This window comes from Phyllobates terribilis, unplaced genomic scaffold (assembly GCF_046119375.1).
Source record: "Phyllobates terribilis strain yellow unplaced genomic scaffold, ASM4611937v1 Scaffold_2__4_contigs__length_985480577, whole genome shotgun sequence".
In the NCBI taxonomy this organism is placed as follows: domain Eukaryota; kingdom Metazoa; phylum Chordata; class Amphibia; order Anura; family Dendrobatidae; genus Phyllobates; species Phyllobates terribilis.
The window spans coordinates 954237118-954260162 of NW_027362762.1; the positions used below are offsets into that span (position 1 = coordinate 954237118).

The 23045-nt window shown below is 45.1% G+C and overlaps 1 protein-coding gene across 1 annotated transcript in view; it reads left to right on the top strand.

Moving 5' to 3' along the window:
- IGSF11 (immunoglobulin superfamily member 11) overlaps window positions 1-23045 on the top strand; it is a 518147-nt gene that overhangs the window by 82795 nt on the left and 412307 nt on the right. The window lies entirely within an intron of this gene.

The following is a 23045-nucleotide window of genomic DNA, read 5'->3' on the forward strand; positions in this document are numbered from 1 at the left end:
CTATGTACAAGAATATAACTACTATAATACTGTTCCCTATGTACAAGAATATAACTACTATAATACTGCCCCCTATGTACAAGAATATAACTACTATAATACTGCTCCCTATGTACAAGAATATAACTACTATAATACTGCCCCTATGTACAAGAATATAACTACTATAATACTGCCCCTATGTACAAGAATATAACCACTATAATACTGCTCCTATGTACAAGAATATAACTACTATAATACTGCCCCTATGTACAAGAATATAACTACTATAACACTGCCCCTATGTACAAGAATATAACTACTATAATACTACTCCTATGTACAAGAATATAACTACTATAACACTGCCCCTATGTACAAGAATATAACTACTATAATACTGCTCCTATGTACGAGAATATAACTACTATAATACTGCTCCTATGTACAAGAATATAACTACTATAATACTGCCCCTATGTACAAGAATATAACTACTATAACACTGCCCCTATGTACAAGAATATAACTACTATAATACTACTCCTATGTACAAGAATATAACTACTATAACACTGCCCCTATGTACAAGAATATAACTACTATAATACTGCTCCTATGTATGAGAATATAACTACTATAATACTGCTCCTATGTACGAGAATATAACTGCTATAATACTGCCCCCTATGTACAAGAATATAACTACTATAATACTGCCCCCTATGTACAAGAATATAACTACTATAATACTGCCCCTATGTACAAGAATATAACTACTATAATACTGCTCCTATTTACAAGAATATAACTATTATAATACTGCCCCCTATGTACAAGAATATAACTACTATAATACTGCTCCCTATGTACAAGAATATAACTACTATAATACTGCCCCTATGTACAAGAATATAACTACTATAATACTGCTCCCTATGTACAAGAATATAACTACTATAATACTGCTCCCTATGTACAAGAATATAACTACTATAATACTGCCCCTATGTACAAGAATATAACTACTATAATACTGCTCCTATGTACAAGAATATAACTACTATAATACTGCTCCTATGTACAAGAATATAACTACTATAATACTGCCCCCTATGTACAAGACTATAACTACTATAATACTGCTCCTATATACAAGAATATAACTACTATAATACTGCTCCTATATACAAGAATATAACTACTATAATACTGCCCCTATATACAAGAATACAACTACTATAATACTGTTCCTATGTACAAGAATATAACTACTATAATACTGCCCCCTATGTACAAGAATATAACTACTATAATACTGCCCCCTGTGTACAAGAATATAACTACTATAATACTGCTCCTATATACAAGAATATAACTACTATAATACTGCCCCTATATACAAGAATACAACTACTATAATACTGTTCCTATGTACAAGAATATAACTACTATAATACTGCTCCTATGTACAAGAATATAACTACTATAATACTGCCCCCTATGTACAAGAATATAACTACTATAATACTGCTCCTATATACAAGAATATAACTACTATAATACTGCCCCTATATACAAGAATATAACTACTATAATACTGTTCCTATGTACAAGAATATAACTACTATAATACTGCTCCTATGTACAAGAATATAACTACTATAATACTGCCCCCTATGTACAAGAATATAAGTACTATAATACTGCCCTCTATGTAGAAGAATATAACTACTATAATACTGCTCCTATGTATAAGAATATAACTACTGTAATACTGCCCCCTATGTATAAGAATATAACTACTATAATACTGCCCCTATGTTCAAGAGTATAACTACTATAATACTGCCCCCTATGTATAAGAATATAACTGCTATAATACTGCCCCCTATGTATAAGAATATAACTACTATAATACTGCCCCTATTTTCAAGAATATAACTACTATAATACTGCCCCTACGTACAAGAATATAACTACTATAATACTGCCCCCTATGTACAAGAATATAACTACTATAATACTGCTCCTATATACAAGAATATAACTACTATAATACTGCCCCTATATACAAGAATATAACTACTATAATACTGCCCCTATGTACAAGAATATAACTACTATAATACTGCCCCTATGTACAAGAATATAACTACTATAATACTGCCCCCTATGTGCAAGAATATAACTACTATAATACTGCCCCCTATGTGCAAGAATATAACTACTATAATACTGCCCCCTATGTACAAGAATAAAAATTCTATAATACTGCCCCTATGTACAAGAATATAACTACTATAATACTGCTCCTATGTACAAGAATATAACTACTATAATGCTGCTTCCTATGTACAAGAATATAAGTACTATAATACTGCCCCCTATGTACAAGAATATAACTACTATAATACTGCCCCCTATGTACAAGAATATAACTACTATAATACTGCCCCCTATGTACAAGAATATAACTACTATAATACTGCCCCCTATGTACAAGAATATAACTACTATAATACTGCCCCCTATGTACAAGAATATAACTACTATAATACTGCTCCTATATACAAGAATATAACTACTATAATACTGCCCCTATATACAAGAATACAACTACTATAATACTGTTCCTATGTACAAGAATATAACTACTATAATACTGCTCCTATGTACAAGAATATAACTACTATAATACTGCCCCCTATGTACAAGAATATAACTACTATAATACTGCTCCTATATACAAGAATATAACTACTATAATACTGCCCCTATATACAAGAATATAACTACTATAATACTGTTCCTATGTACAAGAATATAACTACTATAATACTGCTCCTATGTACAAGAATATAACTACTATAATACTGCCCCCTATGTACAAGAATATAAGTACTATAATACTGCCCTCTATGTAGAAGAATATAACTACTATAATACTGCTCCTATGTATAAGAATATAACTACTGTAATACTGCCCCCTATGTATAAGAATATAACTACTATAATACTGCCCCTATGTTCAAGAATATAACTACTATAATACTGCCCCCTATGTATAAGAATATAACTGCTATAATACTGCCCCCTATGTATAAGAATATAACTACTATAATACTGCCCCTATTTTCAAGAATATAACTACTATAATACTGCCCCTACGTACAAGAATATAACTACTATAATACTGCCCCCTATGTACAAGAATATAACTACTATAATACTGCTCCTATATACAAGAATATAACTACTATAATACTGCCCCTATATACAAGAATATAACTACTATAATACTGCCCCTATGTACAAGAATATAACTACTATAATACTGCCCCTATGTACAAGAATATAACTACTATAATACTGCCCCCTATGTGCAAGAATATAACTACTATAATACTGCCCCCTATGTGCAAGAATATAACTACTATAATACTGCCCCCTATGTACAAGAATAAAAATTCTATAATACTGCCCCTATGTACAAGAATATAACTACTATAATACTGCTCCTATGTACAAGAATATAACTACTATAATGCTGCTTCCTATGTACAAGAATATAAGTACTATAATACTGCCCCCTATGTACAAGAATATAACTACTATAATACTGCCCCCTATGTACAAGAATATAACTACTATAATACTGCCCCCTATGTACAAGAATATAACTACTATAATACTGCCCCCTATGTACAAGAATATAACTACTATAATACTGCCCCCTTTGTACAAGAATATAACTACTATAATACTGCCCCCTATGTACAAGAATATAACTACTATAATACTGCCCCCTATGTACAAGAATATAACTACTATAATACTGCCCCTATGTACAAGAATATAACTACTATAATACTGCTCCTATGTACAAGAATATAACTACTATAATACTGCTCCTATGTACAAGAATATAACTACTATAATACTGCTCCTATGTACAAGAATATAACCACTATAATACTGCCCCCTATTTACAAGAATATAACTACTATAATACTGCCCTCTATGTACAAGAATATAACTACTATAATACTGCCCCCTATGTACAAGAATATAACTACTATAATACTGCTCCTATGTACAAGAATATAACTACTATAATACTGCTCCTATGTACAAGAATATAACTACTATAATACTGCCCCCTATGTACTAGACTATAACTACTATAATACTGCCCCTATGTACAAGAATATAACTACTATAATACTACCCCCTATGTATAAGAATATAACTGCTATAATACTGCCTCTATATACAAGAATATAACTACTAATACTACCCCCTATGTATAAGAATATAACTGCTATAATATTGCCTCTATATACAAGAATATAACTACTATAATACTGCCCCTATGTACAAGAATATAACTACTATAATACTGCTCCTATGTACAAGAATATAACTACTATAATACTGCTCCTATGTACAAGAATATAACTACTATAATACTGCTCCTATGTACAAGAATATAACCACTATAATACTGCCCCCTATGTACAAGAATATAACTACTATAATACTGCCCTCTATGTACAAGAATATAACTACTATAATACTGCCCCCTATGTACAAGAATATAACTACTATAATACTGCTCCTATGTACAAGAATATAACTACTATAATACTGCTCCTATGTACAAGAATATAACTACTATAATACTGCCCCCTATGTACTAGACTATAACTACTATAATACTGCCCCTATGTACAAGAATATAACTACTATAATACTACCCCCTATGTATAAGAATATAACTGCTATAATACTGCCCCTATGTACAAGAATATAACTACTAATACTACCCCCTATGTATAAGAATATAACTGCTATAATATTGCCTCTATATACAAGAATATAACTACTATAATACTGCCCCCTATGTACAAGAATATAACTACTATAATACTGCCCCCTATGTACAAGAATATAACTACTATAATACTGCCTCTATACACAAGAATATAACTAATATAATACTGCCCCTATGTACAAGAATATAACTACTATAATACTGCTCCTATGTACAAGAATATAACTACTATAATACTGCTCCTATGTACAAGAATATAACTACTATAATACTGCCCCCTATGTACAAGAATATAACTACTATAATACTGCCCCCTATGTACAAGAATATAACTACTATAATACTGCCCCTATGTACAAGAATATAACTACTAATACTACCCCCTATGTATAAGAATATAACTGCTATAATATTGCCTCTATATACAAGAATATAACTACTATAATACTGCCTCCTATGTACAAGAATATAACTACTATAATACTGCCCCCTATGTACAAGAATATAACTACTATAATACTGCCTCTATACACAAGAATATAACTAATATAATACTGCCCCTATGTACAAGAATATAACTACTATAATACTGCTCCTATGTACAAGAATATAACTACTATAATACTGCTCCTATGTACAAGAATATAACTACTATAATACTGCCCCCTATGTACAAGAATATAACTACTATAATACTGCCCCCTATGTACAAGAATATAACTACTATAATACTGCCCCTATGTACAAGAATATAACTACTAATACTACCCCCTATGTACAAGAATATAGCTACTATAATACTGCCTCTATATACAAGAATATAACTACTATAATACTGCCCCTATGTACAAGAATATAACTACTATAATACTGCCGCTTTGTACAAGAATATAACTACTATAATACTGCCCCCTATGTACAAGAATATAACTACTATAATACTGCTCCTATGTACAAGAATATAACTACTATAATACTGCTCCTATGTACAAGAATATAACTACTATAATACTGCCCCTATGTACAAGAATATAACTACTATAATACTGCCTCTATGTACAAGAATATAACTACTATAATACTGCCCCTATGTACAAGAATATAACTACTATAATACTGCCCCTATGTACAAGAATATAACTACTATAATACTGCCCCTATGTACAAGAATATAACTACTATAATACTGCTCCTATGTACAAGAATATAACTGCTATAATACTGCTCCTATGTACAAGAATATAACTGCTATAATACTGCCGCTTTGTACAAGAATATAACTACTATAATACTGCCCCTATGTACAAGAATATAACTACTATAATACTGCTCCTATGTACAAGAATATAACTACTATAATACTGCTCCTATGTACAAGAATATAACTACTATAATACTGCTCCTATGTACAAGAATATAACTGCTATAATACTGCCGCTTTTTACAAGAATATAACTACTATAATACTGCCCCTATGTACAAGAATATAACTACTATAATACTGCCCCCTATGTACAAGAATATAACTACTATAATACTGCCCCCTATGTACAAGAATATAACTACTATAATACTGCCTCTATGTACAAGAATATAACTACTATAATACTGCCCCTATGTACAAGAATATAACTACTATAATACTGCCCTCTATGTACAAGAATATAACTACTATAATACTGCCCCCTATGTACAAGAATATAACTACTATAATACTGCCCCCTATGTACAAGAATATAACTACTATAATACTGCCTCTATGTACAAGAATATAACTACTATAATACTGCCCCTATGTACAAGAATATAACTACTATAATACTGCCCCCTATGTACAAGAATATAACTACTATAATACTGCCCCCATGTACAAGAATATAACTACTATAATACTGCCTCTATGTACAAGAATATAACTACTATAATACTGCCCCTATGTACAAGAATATAACTACTATAATACTGCCCCCTATGTACAAGAATATAACTACTATAATACTGCCCCCTATGTACAAGAATATAACTACTATAATACTGCCCTCTATGTACAAGAATATAACTACTATAATACTGCCCCTATGTACAAGAATATAACTACTATAATACTGCCCCCTATGTACAAGAATATAACTACTATAATACTGCCTCTATGTACAAGAATATAACTACTATAATACTGCCCCTATGTACAAGAATATAACTACTATAATACTGCCCCCTATGTACAAGAATATAACTACTATAATACTGCCCCCTATGTACAAGAATATAACTACTATAATACTGCCTCTATGTACAAGAATATAACTACTATAATACTGCCTCTATGTACAAGAATATAACTACTATAATACTGCCCCTATGTACAAGAATATAACTACTATAATACTGCCCCCTATGTACAAGAATATAACTACTATAATACTGCCCCTATGTACAAGAATATAACTACTATAATACTGCCTCTATGTACAAGAATATAACTACTATAATACTGCCTCTATGTACAAGAATATAACTACTATAATACTGCCCCTATGTACAAGAATATAACTACTATAATACTGCCCCTATGTACAAGAATATAACTACTATAATACTGCCCCCTATGTACAAGAATATAACTACTATAATACTGCCTCTATGTACAAGAATATAACTACTATAATACTGCCCCTATGTACAAGAATATAACTACTATAATACTGCCCCCTATGTACAAGAATATAACTACTATAATACTGCCCCCTATGTACAAGAATATAACTACTATAATACTGCCTCTATGTACAAGAATATAACTACTATAATACTGCCTCTATGTACAAGAATATAACTACTATAATACTGCCCCTATGTACAAGAATATAACTACTATAATACTGCCCCCTATGTACAAGAATATAACTACTATAATACTGCCCCCTATGTACAAGAATATAACTACTATAATACTGCCTCTATGTACAAGAATATAACTACTATAATACTGCTCCTATGTACAAGAATATAACTACTATAATACTGCTCCTATGTACAAGAATATAACTACTATAATACTGCCTCTATGTACAAGAATATAACTACTATAATACTGCCCCTATGTACAAGAATATAACTACTATAATACTGCTCCTATGTACCAGAATATAACTACTATAATACTGCTCCTATGTACAAGAATATAACTACTATAATACTGCCGCTTTGTACAAGAATATAACTACTATAATACTGCCCCTATGTACAAGAATATAACTACTATAATACTGCCCCTATGTACAAGAATATAACTACTATAATACTTCCCCCTATGTACAAGAATATAACTACTATAATACTGCTCCTATGTACCAGAATATAACTACTATAATACTGCTCCTATGTACAAGAATATAACTACTATAATACTGCCGCTTTGTACAAGAATATAACTACTATAATACTGCCCCTATGTACAAGAATATAACTACTATAATACTGCCCCTATGTACAAGAATATAACTACTATAATACTGCCCCCTATGTACAAGAATATAACTACTATAATACTGCCTCTATGTACAAGAATATAACTACTATAATACTGCCCCCTATGTACAAGAATATAGCTACTATAATACTGCCCCTATGTACAAGAATATAACTACTATAATACTGCCTCTATGTACAAGAATATAACTACTATAATACTGCCGCTTTGTACAAGAATATAACTGCTATAATACTGCCGCTTTGTACAAGAATATAACTACTATAATACTGCTCCTATGTACAAGAATATAACTACTATAATACTGCCGCTTTGTACAAGAATATAACTACTATAATACCGCCCCTATGTACAAGAATATAACTACTATAATACTGCTCCTATGTACAGGATCATTACTGGTGTGATGTACCCATGACCGTATTGGAGCAGTGATATATTGCGGTGGGCAGATGATACACCTGGTGGTGTGGTGTGTGGTGGTAGGAGCAGCGCTAGTCTCGGCAGCGGTTGGGTGTATGTTATATGACAGCTTGTTATGGCTTCGAGCTGCGCACATCACACATAATTACAGTGCAGAGATGGAGGCAGCGTCGTTCTGCTGATGACTGACACATGGCGGGTTTGATACCGGGAGACATTTCTCGTATTTGATTGATGGCTGATCCGGGTGAGACTGACAGAATTATTAGGGAATGTTTTGCTAAAAAAAAAATGTATGTATTTATCCTTTTTGTGGATTTTAGTGACAGCTTAAAGGAGAATCCCCAGAAGATTTATTCCTCCGCGTCTATAGACTTTAAATTCATCTGTGTAGACGTATCAGCGGTATTAATTCATTATTATTATACTGTACTTGGATCCTTATGACAACACTTCCTGTCATTATCCTAGAAACATATTAATGGTAGGGACACTGCCGTTCAGAGCAACCAATCAGAATCCGGCTGTCAGATGTCAATATCTTATTCATTCTCCTTTAAACCTGACTCCAGTCTCAACCAAAGCTGCAGAGAGTTCTGCTCTTGGTCGAACTAAACTCCCTCTGTGTATTGTATAATAATCGATACTGAGAAGTTCCATCACACAATGAGATAAACAATAGACACAAGTGGAGGCTGCCAGTTTTTGATCGCAGCTCTGGATGTGACTGGAGTATAAGATAGTTCTTTGGCGGAAAATGGATTCATTATTTACTTGATCTTTTCTTATTTCCTTGTGGAGATTTCACTTCTACTGAAACTTAATGACTTGTTTAATTAGTAATTTAAAGGGTCACTAAATCTAAACACCGACGACTTCATTTCCTTGTACTTAAGATTATATCCACTGGTAACGGGTGATCCTGCAGGATCTGCTGCCGAGCCACGGATTCCCCCACAGCGGCACCGCAGATCCACAAGATCCTATTTATACCTCGTATTAAGGAGTGTTCTAGTTTTTATTTTCAAATATATCATGTGTAACATTAACCCACAATATTCATGATCTCAGCGAGCGGTCAGTGACTCCACCAGCAGAATAGTGAGTGCAGCTCTGTAGTATAATACAGGATGTAACCCTGGATTAGTAATGTAATGTATGTACACAGTGACTGCACCAGCAGAATAGTGAGTGCAGCTCTGGAGTATAATACAGGAGGTTACTCAGGATCAGTACAGGATCAGTAATGTAATGTATGTAGACAGTGACTGCACCAGCAGAATAGTGAGTGCAGCTCTGGAGTATAATACAGGATGTAACTCAGGATAAGTAATGTAATGTATGTACACAGTGACTGCACCAGCAGAATAGTGAGTGCACCTCTGGAGTATAATACAGGATGTAACTCAGGATAAGTAATGTAATGTATGTACACAGTGACTGCACCAGCAGAATAGTGAGTACAGCTCTGGAGTATAATACAGGAGGTAACTCATGATCAGTACAGGATCAGTAATGTAATGTATGTACACAGTGACTGCACCAGGAAAATAGTGAGTACAGCTCTGGAGTATAATACAGGATGTAACTCAGGATCAGTAATGTAAAGTATGTACACAGTGACTGCACCAGCAGAATAGTGAGTGCAGCTCTGGGGTATAATACAGGATGTAACTCAGGATCAGTAATGTAATGTATGTACACAGTGATTGCACCAGCAGAATAGTGAGTGCAGCTCTGGAGTATAATACAGGATGCAACTCAGGATCAGTACTGGATCAATAATGTAATGTATGTACACAGTGACTGTACCAGCAGAATAGTGAGTGCAGCTCTGGAGTATAATACAGGATGTAACTCAGGATCAGTAATGTAATGTATGTACACAGTGACTGCACCAGCAGAATAGTGAGTGCAGCTCTGGATTATAATACAGGATATAACTTAGGATCAGTAATGTAATGTATGTATACAGTGACTGCACCTGCAGAATAGTGAGTGCAGCTCTGGATTATAATACAGGATGTAACTCAGGATCAGTAATGTAATGTATGTACACAGTGACTGCACCTGCAGAATAGTGAGTGCAGCTCTGGAATATATTACAGGATAAGTAATGTAATGCATGTACACAGAGACTGCACCAGCAGAATAGTGAGTGCAGCTCTGGAGTATAATACAGGATGTAACTCAGAATCAGTAATCTAATGTATGTACACAGTGACTGCACCAGCAGAATAGTGAGTGCAGCTCTGGAATATAATACAGGATGTAACTCAGGATCAGTAATGTAATGTATGTACACAGTGACTGCTCCAGCAGAATAGTGAGTGCAGCTCTGGAATATAATACAGGATGTAACTCAGGATCAGTACACTATCAGTAATGTAATGTATGTACACAGTGACTGCACCAGCAGAATAGTGAGTGCAGCTCTGGAGTATAATACAGGATGTAACTCAGAATCAGTACAGGATCAGTAATGTAATGTATGTACACAGTGACTGCACCAGCAGAATAGTGAGTGCAGCTCTCGAGTATAATACAGGATGTAACCCAGGATCAGTAATGTAATGTATGTACACAGTGACTGCACAAGCAGAATAGTGAGTGCAGCTTTGGAGTATAATACAGGATGTAACTCAGGATCAGTACAGGATCAGTAATGTAATGTATGTACACAGTGACTGCACCAGCAGAATAGTGAGTGCAGCTCTGGAGTATAATACAGGAGATAACTCAGGATCAGTACGGGATCAGCAATGTAATATACACTGCTCAAAAAAATAAAGGGAACACTTAAACAACAGACTATAACTCCAAGTAAATTAAACTTCTGTGAAATCAAACTGTCCACTTAGGAAGCAACACTGATTGACAATCAATTTCACATGCTGTTGTGCAATTGGAATAGACAATAGATGGAAATTATTGGCAATTATCAAGACACCCTCAATAAAGGAGTGGTTCTGCAGGTGGGGACCACAGACCACATCTCAGTACCAATGCTTTCTGGCTGATGTTTTGGTCACTTTTGAATGTTGGTTGTGCTTTCACACTCGTGGTAGCATGAGACGGACTCTACATCCCACAGAAGTTGCTCAGGTAGTGCAGCTCATCCAGGATGGCACATCAATGCGAGCTGTGGCAAGAAGGTTTGCTGTGTCTGTCAGCGTAGTGTCCAGAGGCTGGAGGCGCTACCAGGAGACAGGCCAGTACACCAGGAGACGTGGAGGGGGCCGTAGGAGGGCAACAACCCAGCAGCAGGACCGCTACCTCCGCCTTTGTGCAAGGAGGAACAGGAGGAGCACTGCCAGAGCCCTGCAAAATGACCTCCAGCAGGCCACAAATGTGGATGTGTCTGCACAAACGGTTAGAAACTGACTCCATGAGGGTGGTATGAGGGCCCAACGTCCACAGATGGGGGTTGTGCTCACAGCCCACCACCGTGCAGGATGCTTGGCATTTGCCACAGAACACCAGGATTGGCAAAGTGGCCACTGGCGCCCTGTGCTCTTCACAGATGAAAGCAGGTTCACACTGAGCACATGTGACAGACGTGACAGAGTCTGGAGACGCCGTGGAGAGCGATCTGCTGCCTGCAACATCCTTCAGCATGACCGGTTTGGCAGTGGGTCAGTAATGGTGTGGGGTGGCATTTCTTTGGAGGGCCGCACAGCCCTCCATGTGCTCGCCAGAGGTAGCCTGACTGCCATTAGGTACCGAGATGAGATCCTCAGACCCCTTGTGAGACCATATGCTGGTGCGGTTGGCCCTGGGTTCCTCCTAATGCTGGACAATGCCAGACCTCATGTGGCTGGAGTGTGTCAACAGTTTCTGCAAGATGAAGGCATTGAAGCTATGGACTGGCCGCCCGTTCCCCAGACCTGAATCCGATTGAGCACATCTGGGACATCATGTCTCGCTCCATCCACCAACGTCAGGTTGCACCACAGACTGTCCAGGAGTTGGCGGATGCTTTAGTCGAGGTCTGGGAGGAGATCCCACAGGAGACCATCCGCAACCTCATCAGGAGCATGCCCAGGCGTTGTAGGGAGGTCATACAGGCACGTGGAGGCCACACACAATACTCAGCCTCCTCAGGAGCATGCCCAGGCGTTGTAGGGAGGTCATACAGGCACGTGAAGGCCACACACAATACTCAACCTCCTCAGGAGCATGCCCAGGCGTTGTAGGGAGGTCATACAGGCACGTGGAGGCCACACACAATACTCAGCCTCATCAGGAGCATGCCCAGGCTTTGTAGGGAGGTCATACAGGCACGTGGAGGCCACACACAATACTCAGCCTCATCAGGAGCATGCCCAGGCGTTGTAGGGAGGTCATACAGGCACGTGGAGGCCACACACAAAACTCAGTCTCATCAGGAGCATGCCCAGGCGTTGTAGGGAGGTCATACAGGCAGTGGAGGCCACACACAATACTCAGCCTCATCAGGAGCATGCCCAGGCGTTGTAGGGAAGTCATACAGGCACGTGGAGGCCACACACAATTCTCAGCCTCATCAGGAGCATGCCCAGGCGTTGTAGAGAGGTCATACAGGCACGTGGAGGCCACACACAATACTCAGCCTCATCACGAGCATGCTCAGGCGTTGTAGGGAGGTCATACAGGCACGTGGAGGCCACATACCGTACTCAGCCTCATCAGGAGCATGCCCAGGCGTTGTAGGGAGGTCATACAGGCACGTGGAGGCCACACACAATACTCAGCCTCATCAGGAGCATGCCCAGGCGTTGTAGGGAGGTCATACAGGCGCGTGGAGGCCACACACAATACTCAGCCTCATCAGGAGCATGCCCAGGCGTTGTAGGGAGGTCATACAGGCACGTGGAGGCCACACACAATACTCAGCCTCATCAGGAGCATGCCCAGGCGTTGTATGGAGGTCATACAGGCACGTGGAGGCCACACACAATACTCAGCCTCATCAGGAGCATGCCCAGGCGTTGTAGGGAGGTCATACAGGCACGTGGAGGCCACACACAATACTCAGCCTCATCACGAGCATGCCCAGGCGTTGTAGGGAGGTCATACAGGCACGTTGAGGCCACACACAATACTCAGCCTCATCAGGAGCATGCCCAGGCGTTGTAGGGAGGTCATACAGGCACGTGGAGGCCGCACACAATACTCAGCCTCATCAGGAGCATGCCCAGGCGTTGTAGGGAGGTCATACAGGCACGTGGAGGCCACACACAATACTCAGCCTCATCAGGAGCATGCCCAGACGTTGTAGGGAGGTCATACAGGCACATGGAGGCCACACACAATACTCAGCCTCATAAGGAGCATGCCCAGGCGTTGTAGGGAGGTCATACAGGCACGTGGAGGCCACACACAATACTGAGACTCATCAGGAGCATGCCCAGGCGTTGTAGGGAGGTCATACAGGCACGTGTAGGCCACACACAATACTCACCTTCATCAGGAGCATGCCCAGGCGTTGTAGGGAGGTCATACAGGCACGTGGAGGCCACACACAATACTCACCCTCATCAGGAGCATGCCCAGGCGCTGTAGGGAGGTCATACAGGCACGTGGAGGCCACACACAATACTCAGCGTCATCAGGAGCATGCCCAGGCGTTGTAGGGAGGTCATACAGGCACGTGGAGGCTGCACACAATACTCAGCCTCCTCAGGAGCATGCCCAGGCGTTGTAGGGAGGTCATACAGGCACGTGGAGGCCACACACAATACTCAGCCTCATCAGGAGCATGCCCAGGCGTTGTAGTGAGGTCATACAGGCACGTGTAGGCCACACACAATACTCACCTTCATCAGGAGCATGCCCAGTCGTTGTAGGGAGGTCATACAGGCACGTGGAGGCCACACACAATACTCACCCTCATCAGGAGCATGCCCAGGCGCTGTAGGGAGGTCATACAGGCACGTGGAGGCCACACACAATACTCAGCCTCATCAGGAGCATGCCCAGGCGTTGTAGGGAGGTCATACAGGCACGTGGAGGCTGCACACAATACTCAGCCTCCTCAGGAGCATGCCCAGGCGTTGTAGGTAGGTCATACAGGCACGTGGAGGCCACACACAATACTCAACCTCCTCAGGAGCATGCCCAGGCGTTGTAGGGAGGTCATACAGGCACGTGGAGGCCACACACAATACTCAGCCTGATCAGGAGCATGCCCAGGCGTTGTAGTGAGGTCATACAGGCACGTGGAGGCCACACACAATACTCAGCCTCATCAGGAGCATGCCCAGGCGTTGTAGGGAGGTCATACAGGCACGTGGAGGCCACACACAATACTCACCTTCATCAGGAGCATGCCCAGGCGTTGTAGGGAGGTCATACAGGCACGTGGAGGCCACACACAATACTCACCCTCATCAGGAGCATGCCCAGGCGCTGTAGGGAGGTCATACAGGCACGTGGAGGCCACACACAATACTCAGCCTCATCAGGAGCATGCCCAGGCGTTGTAGGGAGGTCATACAGGCACGTGGAGGCTGAACACAATACTCAGCCTCCTCAGGAGCATGCCCAGGCGTTGTAGGGAGGTCATACAGGCACGTGAAGGCCACACACAATACTCAACCTCCTCAGGAGCATGCCCAGGCGTTGTAGGGAGGTCATACAGGCACGTGGAGGCCACACACAATACTCAGCCTCATCAGGAGCATGCCCAGGCTTTGTAGGGAGGTCATACAGGCACGTGGAGGCCACACACAATACTCAGCCTCATCAGGAGCATGCCCAGGCGTTGTAGGGAGGTCATACAGGCACGTGGAGGCCACACACAAAACTCAGTCTCATCAGGAGCATGCCCAGGCGTTGTAGGGAGGTCATACAGGCAGTGGAGGCCACACACAATACTCAGCCTCATCAGGAGCATGCCCAGGCGTTGTAGGGAAGTCATACAGGCACGTGGAGGCCACACACAATTCTCAGCCTCATCAGGAGCATGCCCAGGCGTTGTAGAGAGGTCATACAGGCACGTGGAGGCCACACACAATACTCAGCCTCATCAGGAGCATGCCCAGGTCTTGTAGGGAGGTCATACAGGCGCGTGGAGGCCACACACAATACTCAGCCTCATCAGGAGCATGCCCAGGCGTTGTAGGGAGGTCATACAGGCACGTGGAGGCCACACACAATACTCAGCCTCATCAGGAGCATGCCCAGGCGTTGTATGGAGGTCATACAGGCACGTGGAGGCCACACACAATACTCAGCCTCATCAGGAGCATGCCCAGGCGTTGTAGGGAGGTCATACAGGCACGTGGAGGCCACACACAATACTCAGCCTCATCACGAGCATGCCCAGGCGTTGTAGGGAGGTCATACAGGCACGTTGAGGCCACACACAATACTCAGCCTCATCAGGAGCATGCCCAGGCGTTGTAGGGAGGTCATACAGGCACGTGGAGGCCGCACACAATACTCAGCCTCATCAGGAGCATGCCCAGGCGTTGTAGGGAGGTCATACAGGCACGTGGAGGCCACACACAATACTCAGCCTCATCAGGAGCATGCCCAGACGTTGTAGGGAGGTCATACAGGCACATGGAGGCCACACACAATACTCAGCCTCATCAGGAGCATGCCCAGGCGTTGTAGGGAGGTCATACAGGCACGTGGAGGCCACACACAATACTCAGCCTCATCAGGGGCATGCCCAGGCATTGTAGGGAGGTCATACAGGCACGTGGAAGCCACACACAATACTCAGCCTCATCAGGAGCATGCCCAGGCGCTGTAGGGAGGTCATACAGGCACGTGGAGGCCACACACAATACTCAGCCTCATCAGGAGCATGCCCAGGCGTTGTAGGGAGGTCATACAGGCACGTGTAGGCCACACACAATACTCACCTTCATCAGGAGCATGCCCAGGCATTGTAGGGAGGTCATACAGGCACGTGGAAGCCACACACAATACTCAGCCTCATCAGGAGCATGCCCAGGCGCTGTAGGGAGGTCATACAGGCACGTGGAGGCCACACACAATACTCAGCCTCATCAGGAGCATGCCCAGGCGTTGTAGGGAGGTCATACAGGCACGTGGAGGCCACACACAATACTCACCCTCATCAGGAGCATGCCCAGGCGCTGTAGGGAGGTCATACAGGCACGTGGAGGCCACACACAATACTCAGCCTCATCAGGAGCATGCCCAGGCGTTGTAGGGAGGTCATACAGGCACGTGGAGGCTGCACACAATACTCAGCCTCCTCAGGAGCATGCCCAGGCGTTGTAGGGAGGTCATACAGGCACGTGGAGGCCACACACAATACTCAGCCTGATCAGGAGCATGCCCAGGCGTTGTAGTGAGGTCATACAGGCACGTGTAGGCCACACACAATACTCACCTTCATCAGGAGCATGCCCAGGCGTTGTAGGGAGGTCATACAGGCACGTGGAGGCCACACACAATACTCACCCTCATCAGGAGCATGCCCAGGCGCTGTAGGGAGGTCATACAGGCACGTGGAGGCCACACACAATACTCAGCCTCATCAGGAGCATGCCCAGGCGTTGTAGGGAGGTCATACAGGCACGTGGAGGCTGCACACAATACTCAGCCTCCTCAGGAGCATGCCCAGGCGTTGTAGGGAGGTCATACAGGCACGTGGAGGCCACACACAATACTCAACCTCCTCAGGAGCATGCCCAGGCGTTGTAGGGAGGTCATACAGGCACGTGGAGGCCACACACAATACTCAGCCTCCTCAGGAGCATGCCCAGGCGTTGTAGGGAGGTCATACAGGCACGTGGAGGCCACACACAATACTCAGCCTCATCAGGAGCATGCCCTGGCGTTGTAGGGAGGTCATACAGGCACGTGGAGGCCACACACAATACTTAGCCTCATCAGGAGCATACCCAGGCGTTGTAGGGAGGTCATACAGGCACGTGGAGGCCACACACAATACTCAGCCTCATCAGGAGCATGCCCAGGCGTTGTAGGGAGGTCATACAGGCACGTGGAGGCCACACACAATACTCAGCCTCATCAGGAGCATGCCCAGGCGTTGTAGGGAGGTCATACAGGCACGTGGAGGCCACACACAATACTCAGCCTCACCAGGGGCATGCCCAGGTGTTGTAGGGAGGTCATACAGGCACGTGGAGGCCACACACAATACTGAGCCTCATCAGGAGCATGCCCAGGCGTTGTAGGGAGGTCATACAGGCACGTGGAGGCCACACAGAATACTCAGCCTCATCAGGAGCATGCCCAGGCATTGTAGGGAGGTCATACAGGCACGTGGAGGCCACACACAATACTGAGCCTCATCAGGAGCATGCCCAGGCGTTGTAGGGAGGTCATACAGGCACGTGGAGGCCACACAGAATACTCAGCCTCATCAGGAGCATGCCCAGGCGTTGTAGGGAGGTCATACAGGCACGTGGAGGCCACACACAATACTCAGCCTCATCAGGAGCATGCCCAGGCGTTGTAGGGAGGTCATAAAGGCACGTGGAGGCCACACAGAATACTCAGCCTCATCAGGAGCATGCCCAGGCGTTGTAGGGAGGTCATACAGGCACGTGGAGGCCACACACAATACTCAGCCTCATCAGGAGCATGCCCAGGCGTTGTAGGGAGGTCATACAGGCACGTGGAGGCCACACACAATACTCAGCCTCATCAGGAGCATGCCCAGGCGTTGTAGGGAGGTCATACAGGCGCGTGGAGGCCACACACAATACTGAGCCTCATCAGGGGCATGCCCAGGCGTTGTAGGGAGGTCATACAGGCACGTGGAGGCCACACAGAATGCTCAGCCTCATCAGGAGCATGCCCAGGCGTTGTAGGGAGGTCATACAGGCACGTGGAGGCCACACACAATACTCAGCCTCATCAGGAGCATGCCCAGGCATTGTAGGGAGGTCATACAGGCACGTGGAGGCCACACACAATACTGAGCCTCATCAGGAGCATGCCCAGGCGTTGTAGGGAGGTCATACAGGCATGTGGAGGCCAAACACAATACTCACCCTCATCAGGAGCATGCCCAGGCGTTGTAGGGAGGTCATACAGGCACGTGGAGGCCAAACACAATACTCACCCTCATCAGGAGCATGCCCAGGCATTGTAGGGAGGTCATACAGGCACGTGGAGGCCACACACAATACTCAGCCTCATCAGGAGCATGCCCAGGCGTTGTAGGGAGGTCATACAGGCACGTGGAGGCCGCACACAATACTCAGCCTCATCAGGAGCATGCCCAGGCGTTGTAGGGAGGTCATACAGGCACGTGGAGGCCACACACAATACTCAGCCTCATCAGGAGCATGCCCAGGCGTTGTAGGGAGGTCATACAGGCACGTGGAGGCCACACACAATACTCAGCCTCATCAGGAGCATGCCCAGGCATTGTAGGGAGGTCATACAGGCACGTGGAGGCCACACACAATACTCAGCCTCATCAGGAGCATGCCCAGGCGTTGTAGGGAGGTCATACAGGCACGTGGAGGCCACACACAATACTCAGCCTCATCAGGAGCATGCCCAGGCGTTGTAGGGAGGTCATACAGGCACGTGGAGGCCACACACAATACTCACCTTCATCAGGAGCATGCCCAGGCGTTGTAGGGAGGTCATACAGGCACGTGGAGGCCACACACAATACTCAGCCTCATCAGGAGCATGCCCAGGCGTTGTAGGGAGGTCATACAGGCACGTGGAGGCTGAACACAATACTCAGCCTCCTCAGGAGCATGCCCAGGCGTTGTAGGGAGGTCATACAGGCACGTGAAGGCCACACACAATACTCAACCTCCTCAGGAGCATGCCCAGGCGTTGTAGGGAGGTCATACAGGCACGTGGAGGCCACACACAATACTCAGCCTCATCAGGAGCATGCCCAGGCGTTGTAGGGAGGTCATACAGGCACGTGGAGGCCACACACAATACTCAGCCTCATCAGGAGCATGCCCAGGCGTTGTAGGGAGGTCATACAGGCACGTGGAGGCCACACACAATACTCACCTTCATCAGGAGCATGCCCAGGCGTTGTAGGGAGGTCATACAGGCACGTGGAGGCCACACACAATACTCAGCCTCATCAGGAGCATGCCCAGGCGTTGTAGGGAGGTCATACAGGCACGTGGAGGCTGAACACAATACTCAGCCTCCTCAGGAGCATGCCCAGGCGTTGTAGGGAGGTCATACAGGCACGTGAAGGCCACACACAATACTCAACCTCCTCAGGAGCATGCCCAGGCGTTGTAGGGAGGTCATACAGGCACGTGGAGGCCACACACAATACTCAGCCTCATCAGGAGCATGCCCAGGCTTTGTAGGGAGGTCATACAGGCACGTGGAGGCCACACACAATACTCAGCCTCATCAGGAGCATGCCCAGGCGTTGTAGGGAGGTCATACAGGCACGTGGAGGCCACACACAAAACTCAGTCTCATCAGGAGCATGCCCAGGCGTTGTAGGGAGGTCATACAGGCAGTGGAGGCCACACACAATACTCAGCCTCATCAGGAGCATGCCCAGGCGTTGTAGGGAAGTCATACAGGCACGTGGAGGCCACACACAATTCTCAGCCTCATCAGGAGCATGCCCAGGCGTTGTAGAGAGGTCATACAGGCACGTGGAGGCCACACACAATACTCAGCCTCATCAGGAGCATGCCCAGGTCTTGTAGGGAGGTCATACAGGCGCGTGGAGGCCACACACAATACTCAGCCTCATCAGGAGCATGCCCAGGCGTTGTAGGGAGGTCATACAGGCACGTGGAGGCCACACACAATACTCAGCCTCATCAGGAGCATGCCCAGGCGTTGTATGGAGGTCATACAGGCACGTGGAGGCCACACACAATACTCAGCCTCATCAGGAGCATGCCCAGGCGTTGTAGGGAGGTCATACAGGCACGTGGAGGCCACACACAATACTCAGCCTCATCACGAGCATGCCCAGGCGTTGTAGGGAGGTCATACAGGCACGTTGAGGCCACACACAATACTCAGCCTCATCAGGAGCATGCCCAGGCGTTGTAGGGAGGTCATACAGGCACGTGGAGGCCGCACACAATACTCAGCCTCATCAGGAGCATGCCCAGGCGTTGTAGGGAGGTCATACAGGCACGTGGAGGCCACACACAATACTCAGCCTCATCAGGAGCATGCCCAGGCGTTGTAGGGAGGTCATACAGGCACGTGGAGGCCACACACAATACTCAGCCTCATCAGGGGCATGCCCAGGCATTGTAGGGAGGTCATACAGGCACGTGGAAGCCACACACAATACTCAGCCTCATCAGGAGCATGCCCAGGCGCTGTAGGGAGGTCATACAGGCACGTGGAGGCCACACACAATACTCAGCCTCATCAGGAGCATGCCCAGGCGTTGTAGGGAGGTCATACAGGCACGTGTAGGCCACACACAATACTCACCTTCATCAGGAGCATGCCCAGGCATTGTAGGGAGGTCATACAGGCACGTGGAAGCCACACACAATACTCAGCCTCATCAGGAGCATGCCCAGGCGCTGTAGGGAGGTCATACAGGCACGTGGAGGCCACACACAATACTCAGCCTCATCAGGAGCATGCCCAGGCGTTGTAGGGAGGTCATACAGGCACGTGGAGGCCACACACAATACTCACCCTCATCAGGAGCATGCCCAGGCGCTGTAGGGAGGTCATACAGGCACGTGGAGGCCACACACAATACTCAGCCTCATCAGGAGCATGCCCAGGCGTTGTAGGGAGGTCATACAGGCACGTGGAGGCTGCACACAATACTCAGCCTCCTCAGGAGCATGCCCAGGCGTTGTAGGGAGGTCATACAGGCACGTGGAGGCCACACACAATACTCAGCCTGATCAGGAGCATGCCCAGGCGTTGTAGTGAGGTCATACAGGCACGTGTAGGCCACACACAATACTCACCTTCATCAGGAGCATGCCCAGGCGTTGTAGGGAGGTCATACAGGCACGTGGAGGCCACACACAATACTCACCCTCATCAGGAGCATGCCCAGGCGCTGTAGGGAGGTCATACAGGCACGTGGAGGCCACACACAATACTCAGCCTCATCAGGAGCATGCCCAGGCGTTGTAGGGAGGTCATACAGGCACGTGGAGGCTGCACACAATACTCAGCCTCCTCAGGAGCATGCCCAGGCGTTGTAGGGAGTTCATACAGGCACGTGGAGGCCACACACAATACTCAACCTCCTCAGGAGCATGCCCAGGCGTTGTAGGGAGGTCATACAGGCACGTGGAGGCCACACACAATACTCAGCCTCCTCAGGAGCATGCCCAGGCGTTGTAGGGAGGTCATACAGGCACGTGGAGGCCACACACAATACTCAGCCTCATCAGGAGCATGCCCTGGCGTTGTAGGGAGGTCATACAGGCACGTGGAGGCCACACACAATACTTAGCCTCATCAGGAGCATACCCAGGCGTTGTAGGGAGGTCATACAGGCACGTGGAGGCCACACACAATACTCAGCCTCATCAGGAGCATGCCCAGGCGTTGTAGGGAGGTCATACAGGCACGTGGAGGCCACACACAATACTCAGCCTCATCAGGAGCATGCCCAGGCGTTGTAGGGAGGTCATACAGGCACGTGGAGGCCACACACAATACTCAGCCTCATCAGGGGCATGCCCAGGTGTTGTAGGGAGGTCATACAGGCACGTGGAGGCCACACACAATACTGAGCCTCATCAGGAGCATGCCCAGGCGTTGTAGGGAGGTCATACAGGCACGTGGAGGCCACACAGAATACTCAGCCTCATCAGGAGCATGCCCAGGCGTTGTAGGGAGGTCATACAGGCACGTGGAGGCCACACACAATACTGAGCCTCATCAGGAGCATGCCCAGGCGTTGTAGGGAGGTCATACAGGCACGTGGAGGCCACACAGAATACTCAGCCTCATCAGGAGCATGCCCAGGCGTTGTAGGGAGGTCATACAGGCACGTGGAGGCCACCCACAATACTCAGCCTCATCAGGAGCATGCCCAGGCGTTGTAGGGAGGTCATAAAGGCACGTGGAGGCCACACAGAATACTCAGCCTCATCAGGAGCATGCCCAGGCGTTGTAGGGAGGTCATACAGGCACGTGGAGGCCACACACAATACTCAGCCTCATCAGGAGCATGCCCAGGCGTTGTAGGGAGGTCATACAGGCACGTGGAGGCCACACACAATACTCAGCCTCATCAGGAGCATGCCCAGGCGTTGTAGGGAGGTCATACAGGCGCGTGGAGGCCACACACAATACTGAGCCTCATCAGGGGCATGCCCAGGCGTTGTAGGGAGGTCATACAGGCACGTGGAGGCCACACAGAAT